The sequence below is a fragment of the Stegodyphus dumicola genome, chromosome 4 (assembly GCF_044657685.1).
Source record: "Stegodyphus dumicola isolate Sdum_Otavi_A_Nest chromosome 4, ASM4465768v1".
In the NCBI taxonomy this organism is placed as follows: domain Eukaryota; kingdom Metazoa; phylum Arthropoda; class Arachnida; order Araneae; family Eresidae; genus Stegodyphus; species Stegodyphus dumicola.
Genome location: NC_140771.1, coordinates 220605842 through 220613929, shown reverse-complemented (window position 1 = coordinate 220613929; position 8088 = coordinate 220605842). Strand labels below are relative to the sequence as shown.

Below are 8088 nucleotides of genomic sequence, written 5' to 3'. Positions count from 1 at the left end.
GATGCCCATGATGACTTCAAAAACTTTCGAGTCTCTGACTCGGTCAAATGGAAGATGAATAGGTGGAGTGACAAACAGTTTTGAAGTAAATATTTTGCATTTCATGCATTTTGATAATTCACTTCGGATGTTACGCTTTTCAGAAATAATCCAAAAATTTTATAAAATAGAAAATTTTAGCGGTTTCTAAACTGGCATAACAGATGAAATAAAAGCGCTTTTATAAGGCCACAAAATAAAAATTTCAAGGTATTTGGAATAGTAGATGGCAGCAGAATAACAATTACATGTGATTGCGCAATGGTCTAATGTAATTATTTAGTTAAATGGTTGATTTTTAAATGTTTATTTTCAGCGCAATTTTAACAGCTGATGGGTTAATTTATGTATTAAGCTGTGATGTGCTGTGAAACACCCTCAGCGCATTAAAGTTAAATGAGGAAAGGAGGATATGTAAAGCGCAATTTAAATTGCAGTTATTCGAACTATTACAAGTAAGTTTTCATGCGTGCTGTCATGAACATCCAGATTTTTAAAAGATGCATGCTGCTTCATGTATTTGGAGAGAGAATCCAGATTACGTTTTCACCTTCTAAATCAGCATAAATCACCTATAAATTTTCAAAGAGAATACTTTACTCTCAAAAGTACTTTACTTTTTGTTCGTCAAGATATTATTACATAAGATTTTAAAGTCTTGTTAATACTTCTAAATAGCATAGGGATGTTTGAGAGAATGCTAGTTGATTTTTACGTGCTTATTTTCAACACAGTATTAACAGCTGTTAGAGTAATTTATTTTAAAGATTCTTTAAAGTTAAATGAGCAAAACAAAAATTTAATTTAAACTGTACCTATTCGACCTATTATGTGTAAATTCTTATATGTGCTGTTACGAATTTTCAGTAATGGCAGCCCGTTTTAATGTTCGGAAAGCTTTTAGTTCCGATGATAAATTATTAAACTTTTAATTAGTAACAATGAAAAGAATGAAAGAGAATCATTTATGACAAATAAATATAATCCTGTTCATGTTATTTGTTGCACCTTGTAATGCATTCCTTTAACACTTGCAGTTCAAGTATGATATGTAGTGTAGTAGTAATTGAAGTTTGTTGAAAGAATATTTAGTTGAAAATACTCAGATATTAATGCTTTGCAGAAGCCTTTAATTTTGTTGATATATCTTCCCTCCCTTTTTTTTTTCCAATTTGAAAAACTTTACCTGAGTAGCTGTAAGAGTGTTTCAAGCAAGTAGATTTCAATAGAGAAATAACTGTCACAAACCATCAGAATTTAGGAAATGCATAATCAAAAAGAAAATGTGTGTTAAATTGTCCATTATGAATAACTTGCTAAATCATAAAAATAAATTAAGTGAATATCCATTAATTTTCTGTTTTCGACTGTCCATCAAACTGCCCCATTATCCACTGTTCTTGTTTTAAATACAGAATTAATTTGCGTAACTAAGTGAATTTATTTTCTAAATTAAACTGGCTAAAAGAACAAGTAAATTGTTAATACTTTTTCCTTTAATTACGCAGTATGTGTTAGTATTCCTACATATGTTTCTTCAGTTGCTGTTGGCTGTTCTGTTGCAGTTGTTCAGCCCTGATATTACCCTGGTCAATGAAGAGTCTACTGTAGCTTGTTAAAAGGGGGAAAAAACGTATGTCCAAAATTGTACTAGCAGTTTAAAGTGATTAAAGGGCATATGACAGCTTTTATCACTTTTCTCATATTTGAGTGTTATTTAATAAATGTTTTCATAATGGTATATGCAGTTTTCCAAATCCTTTTGATAGATAGCAGAACCATCTGTGGAAAACATTTAGATTATATATAAACCAGTTTTAACATTAAACTTGTTAACATTATACAGTACAAAGTCCGTTATCTTGACTTGTCGGGACTTTGGCGATTCCAGGTTAGGGGTTTTTCCGGATTATAGATCATGAACTTAAATCTGTTAAGATGGCATACAGAAATTATAAAATTAAAAATATGAAACCGTAATTTATGAAATAAAGAGCAATTATAATCTAAAGGGCATCGAAATTTACAAAAAAAAAAAAAAAAAAAAAAAAAAAAAAAGCTTAATATTTGTTTACTTTATTAAAGTTTTCTATCAATGTAATAAGTTTGATTGTAAGTTGTTTAAATTGCTTCGTTTTTTTGTGTTAATACTTTCTCTTTAATTCTGTAAACAGACATAATTTCTTGTTCAGTTACAAACTTCTACTGTTCAAGTCCTGTAATTGCTGTGTCAAGAATACCGACTAACTTGTCAATCGAAATTTTTTCGTTTTCAATAACCTCTCTGTCACTTTCTTCACTATCGGAAGCGCGAGGTAAATGCTTTACACGCATGCATAAGTTTGTGGCTTTGAGGTCCGGATTATAGATCATTCCGGATAATGGACGTCCGGATTACTGTATATATTGTATGTAAAAATTATCAGGTGTAAGTTGACAACTGTGGTGACATTTTTTTAGAAAGATAATCAAACTATTGATATGCATCGTAAGGCAGCAGACATTATCAACATAATGAAAAGGAAGCTGTTGTTTTCTTCTGGCATTGCACACCAGCCATGATCATGAGTAGAAAAGAACAGTTGAAACTTCTATGCACATTTTAATGAAACATTCCAGTGTAATAGAAATAAAAGAGGGATTCTTTTCATCATATGGAAATAAGCCATTTTGGAAATATCAAATAGCACTCAAACACAGAGAACGCATAACCAGAGAAATATCTCACAATCCTGTCGATTGGAGTTGTTAAAAAAAAGTAATTTTCTAGCAATGAATGTAACGTTAGCAGAATAAAATTACTGGTATAGTTTAGGGTACCCCTTGGCGAAACTTGGCGATTTTTGGCGGTACATGGATACCGATTTTGTGCAATTCTTTGACTCGTTATTTTGGCTTACGAAGCGTCGATTTTTGCGCTAAAACTCGCCGCTACACAAAGCCAAAATAACAAGACAAACAATTGCACAAACTCGGTATCCATGTACACATCGACTTATTTTCACTTTAAAAAAATTCCCTGAATTTCACAAAAATGGCATTGCGCACTCTTTTAGCTTTATCTATGTACGTGTCGACCTATTTTCACTTTAAAAAAAAATCCCGGAATTGCACAAACTTGCATTCCTCACTCCCTTTACTTTGTCCATGTACACATCGATACATTTTCACTTAAAAAGCCAAAGGAGCACCAAATTCTACAATACAGGCAAACAAAAAATACCTAATCTCAATAAAATACATTTTAAACTAAACAATAAAATAACATAAAAAAGGAAGAACATGTTATACATTTAAGCACTACCAAAAGCAAATATTCACTTACCATGATTTTCGAGTTCGCTTCGTACACCCAGAGCCATGTAAAAATCAAAATATCAATCGTACTCAAATGACTTTTTTCAAACCAGGTACTCTTTCTGATCGAACGCTTCACATAGTGACCATCTGAACATTTCTTCCTACAAACCCGTTCTAATCCATCTAAACAGTTTTTATGTTTGACTAGATGTATATCCTTCCTACATACAGGACACTTAATGGCTACTAAGTAAAACTTCATTCACACACCAGTCAATTAAAGCTCTTTTCCCCTTTCGCTCCAAATCGTACAGAAACTTCAAAATAATCTTATTACATCCGGCCATTCTACCGTCTAAAGAATCAAATCAACACACACCACAAAAACGCTTAAAATACATTCCATGATTCAAAATTTCCCAGAATCATGCACCTGATTACGTCACAATAGGGTTTCGATAACATTCAACTACTCAGGCTACCATAAATGAAACAACAACTTGGCGATAAATCAAACAACAACTTCGCCATAATACAAGGGATACCTTAAAGTCTACTCTACCCAAATTATTATCTAACAACAAAGTCTCCAAATTCTGCAAGCATTCAGTACTTCACTTAAGCCATATTTTATTGCGTTCTTTTTACCTCCTGTATTATGCAAAAGTTATTCAAGATGATTCTTTCTGATAATCTGCATCTGTAGTTTCAATAGAAATTTTATGTTTCAAGTGTACATGTGATATTTGCCAACCCCTGCTTGTAATACTATATGCATGTTTGAATATATGTAGGTTTGTATGCTTTATATTTAACCGAGTAGTATACACTGGCTTTAAAACTTAAAGTATGAAACATAGAGATTTTTGTCTTTTTCGCAAAAAATTTCTTATAAATCCTTCCTTATTATTGAAAATATTGTTATTGACCAAAATAGTACTTGTGATTAGTTGGTCAAATGGCCGCTGTTGATCTGGCTATGTGAACTGTGGCTTCATCCTCTTTAATACCTATGTAAAGATAACCAAGCAGATATTTTTTACCAATTCGCAAAATTGCAGCGAGTTGACAATTTTCCTTAGAGCTGCAAATAAGTAGAAAAGTAGGTAAAAGTTTACAATTGGATGCCCCTTCTTTTTTGGTGACTCTTTTTTGACGCCAAGGTCGGTGCCAGGAAGACACAATTTCAAGATGGCCGCTACACAAAACCAAAATAAGAAGTCAAAGAATTGCATAAACTCTGTGTCCATGTACACATCGATCTGTTTTCACTTAAAAAAACATCCCAGAATTGCACAAACTAGGCATTGCACACTGCTTTAAATTTGACCATGTACACATCAATCTACTTTTCTTTAAAAAAAAAAAAAATCAGGAGGCTAAAGCAAAGTTAACCAAAAATGAGATTTCATTGCCAAAATTTTTCAAAAAATTGTCGCTAATCGAAGGGGCACCCAATTCTACGCTAGAGCCTAAAAGTATCATTACGTAAAGTCTAAAGACTGAAATGAATATCATACCAGGGTTTGTACAGTCCTTAAAAGTCCTTAAGTTTTTTGGAATCGATTTTTGGTCCTTAAAAGTCCTTAATTTCAGCCAAAATTGGCAGAAGGTCCTTAAATTTAATCATTTGAAATTTTCCCTTGTTTTTACGACTGCTATTTTGAGCATGTATTATCATTTTGGAGGAATATTTTTGGTGATATTCACTGAACAAATATTATCTTTTGAATGGGTTCATGGGTTTTAACTTGTTTCTATATCTAAGATAAAGGGTGTGATACTGGAGTTTCTGAGCAAGGATTTAAACATAAGCATTTAAAAATTATTTCATTTTTTTTCTTCTAATAAAGAGCTCTTAAACAACTTTCCGCTTTTGGGGATGATGTGAATTCTTTTATTAAACGGCTCTAAATTTAGTGATTTTAAGATCAGATTTGATAGAAAATTTTTAATTTGGAGGCCTGGGAATTTATCAACGAATTTTTTGAAACAGTATAACATTGCTAAATTTAACTAAAATAATGATAATATATTGATATTATATTTAAGGAACATAATGTTTGAAACAATGAAAACATAATGTTTGAATGTTCTACTTCTGATACTAAAATCTTTTCCTTAGCATGTTTATCTTGCCTTTATTTTCTCAACTTTTCACTAGACACAAGTATGGAAAATATCAAAAATGTTTCTATCTTTTTGTATGGACAGGCATTTATAAAAAAGAATTTTTCTATTAATAAAGAAATTGAAAACTGACAAGTAAAAGATACACCTTATATGTCTCAATAGATCATACACAAGGCTGGCGCTAGGCATTTTCCCACGTGATGCAATCTCTATTTATCCTAAATTCTGCCCCTTAGTGCCTTCCTAAATTATGCTGCCTAGTGCTGGCCTAAAGTTTGCTCCCAGTGCCTGTCCTAAATTCTAGAAGTTTTGTCATTTCTAGAGTTTGTTGATGTGTCACTCAATTCTAAAAATTCTATCTCATTGGCTCTGAAACCAGCCCTTACCATACATATATCATTTCATATTTATTCTGAATGTTCAGCTTTTTCTTTACATTCTAAATACATCTGTTTTTTTAGAATAACAGAAATCTTTATAATCAATTCCAAAAATTCTAAATTGAAGAGGAAACATATTGAAGAAAGAAACTGAATACATAAAGAGAAAAAAAAAATATTCTTCAAAGATATGTACAGTTATTATTATGAAAATTAACTAGTTGTTTACAATTTTAGCCTTTACTATAACTTCCCATTTTCGTTTCCTCACCATAATGCAAATCAGTTTTTAAACTGAATTTTTTAGATTGTAAGACAGAGTGTTTTTACCCGCCTTGTAATTATTCCTATTTGCGTTATAGCTGCTAACATTTGAATTCGTTTCTACGATAGAGTTACTGAGCCAGTTTAGATTCAAATTAAATCGTACAGTCAAAAGTCTTTAATTCGGACTTGTCGGGACTTCGGGGATTTCAGATTATTGGTTTTTCCGGATTACAGATCATCAGTTTAAATCTGGTAAGATGGCATGCAGAAATTATAAAATTAAAAATATGAAATCATAATTTATGAAATAAAGAGCAATTATGATCTAAAGGGTATCAAAATTTACAAAAAAAAAAAAAGCTTTATATTTATGTGTTTACTTTATTAAACATTTCTTCCAAAGCACGCATGTGTAAAGCATACATTACGCATAATCGAAATTAGAAAATTGCAGCCAGAAAACTATTGGATGTGTATTCGTGATATTTATAATGATGAGGAACTTGATTTAAATCATATCAAAGATGGAGTACATCGAGATGAAATACTACATTTAGTAAGGAATTATAAGCCGAATAAAATAAAAACATCTGCCCTGAAGATAAGGATAGTGCTGACAGATCAACTTCCAGTTAATTGTGCACCGCATCCCCCACCGGGCCGCAGAGCAGCAGGAAATTGATAAACATATTTCAGAATGATTAGAGAATCAAAGGATATGCTTTTATCCATTTTTTGCAGCATTTTCACTTTTTGGTTGATGGACATCAAAACATGCTTTCGCTTTGTAGATCCTTTGGTAGCTCCAGAATGGGAAATTCTTTTTGACATAATCGAAAGTTCAAGCTTATGTTTATAAAATTGCTCTAACAGTCTGAAAAAAAATAATAAGCCAGATCCAATTAGAAGATTAAGGTACAATGCAATCTGCAACATTAACTGAAATAGACAATTAGATAATTTTAGCTTAGCTTATACCGTCTGTTATATATTAAATGCACATGCGTAAACGTATTATGCGCATGCGCAGAAAGTTTGTAGCTTTGAGGTCCGGATTATAGATCATTCCGGATTATGGACATTTGGATTAAAGACTTTTGACTGTATAGTCTTTGACTACTAATCCACATTCTTAGTTTGAATTTGACTGTTCCTGTTTAATTGCATCACCCCAAACTGTAGTTGATTTTATCAATATTAGAACGGGCCTATATGTTCCAAGTTCTTTTTAAATAAGAGGTTTGCTTAAACCTTTATGTGACTTTGTAGTTACTTTTAGACATGGTGATAATTTGCTTCATGTCTATCGGAGGTTTTGGACTATTAACTTTCACCAAATCAAGTAAAACTTTGTTAGATACACTGTTAAGAGACTGGCAAGTCAGGAGATAAAGCACGCAGAAACTAGTGGAAACATTGGTTTGTGTATTGAGACAGATTTCTAATTGCTAGAAAAGATGTTTAAAGAGAAGAAATGTTATATAAATTAAACCAAATTACCTGGGAAGGCTTCAAATTAAAAAGACACATAAATATTTTGTTGTGTAGCTTTTATTGTGTAATTTCCTAATAGTGTTTAAGAATCAATATCTTAAAATACATGCATTTTAAACTGTGAAATGTTATTAGATTGTGATTTTAATAGTGATTTTTTAACAAATGTTTTAAAAAGTAACTGAAATTAATAGTGGTCATGTAAATCTATAATGACTAAGAGTATTTAACTACCTAATTTAATTTTTTGTAACTAACTGCTCACCTTTAAAAGCAAGCTATTGCCTTTCATTAATCATTACCGTGGTCACAAGATGAAACAAAAAAATGTAAATATTCATTTAAAACTTATTCTTTGCATCTAGTGAGACTTAAAATAATGCTGGGTTACAGTCCCAGAAATTTTACTTAAAGCTACAACACTAACTGCTTTAGACAGACGGAGCAGAACTAACTTTCAAAACTTGTCAGCCGT

At 31.6% G+C, this 8088-nt stretch overlaps 1 protein-coding gene across 4 annotated transcripts in view; it reads left to right on the top strand.

Moving 5' to 3' along the window:
• The first annotated feature begins 289 nt into the window (after nt 1–289).
• Nucleotides 290–8088, top strand: part of LOC118181923 (embryonic polarity protein dorsal-like) — a 59456-nt gene continuing 51657 nt past the window's right edge. For 3 of the 4 annotated variants that reach the window (XM_035351175.2, XM_035351183.2, XM_035351161.2), the window contains exon 1: nt 291–494. The gene's annotated coding sequence lies outside the window, so the exon portion shown is untranslated. Of the gene's footprint in view, nt 495–8088 lie in introns of all 4 variants that reach the window. The other variant, XM_035351168.2, reaches the window with a different exon arrangement.